Raw genomic sequence first — 233 nt, forward strand, 5'->3', positions numbered from 1 at the left:
CTCTCTCACTCTCACACACACACTCTCTCACTCTCACACACACACACTCTCACTCTCACACACACACTCTCTCACACACACATACTCTCTCACACACACACACACGCACACTCTCTCTCACACACACACTGACTCTCTCTCTCACACACACACACACTCACACTCTCTCTCTCACACGCACACACACTCTCTCACACACACCCTCACACTCTCACTCACACACACACACTCTT

The sequence above is a fragment of the Rhincodon typus genome, unplaced genomic scaffold, assembly GCF_021869965.1.
Source record: "Rhincodon typus isolate 14 unplaced genomic scaffold, sRhiTyp1.1 hic_rhity00000579, whole genome shotgun sequence".
Lineage (NCBI taxonomy): Eukaryota > Metazoa > Chordata > Chondrichthyes > Orectolobiformes > Rhincodontidae > Rhincodon > Rhincodon typus.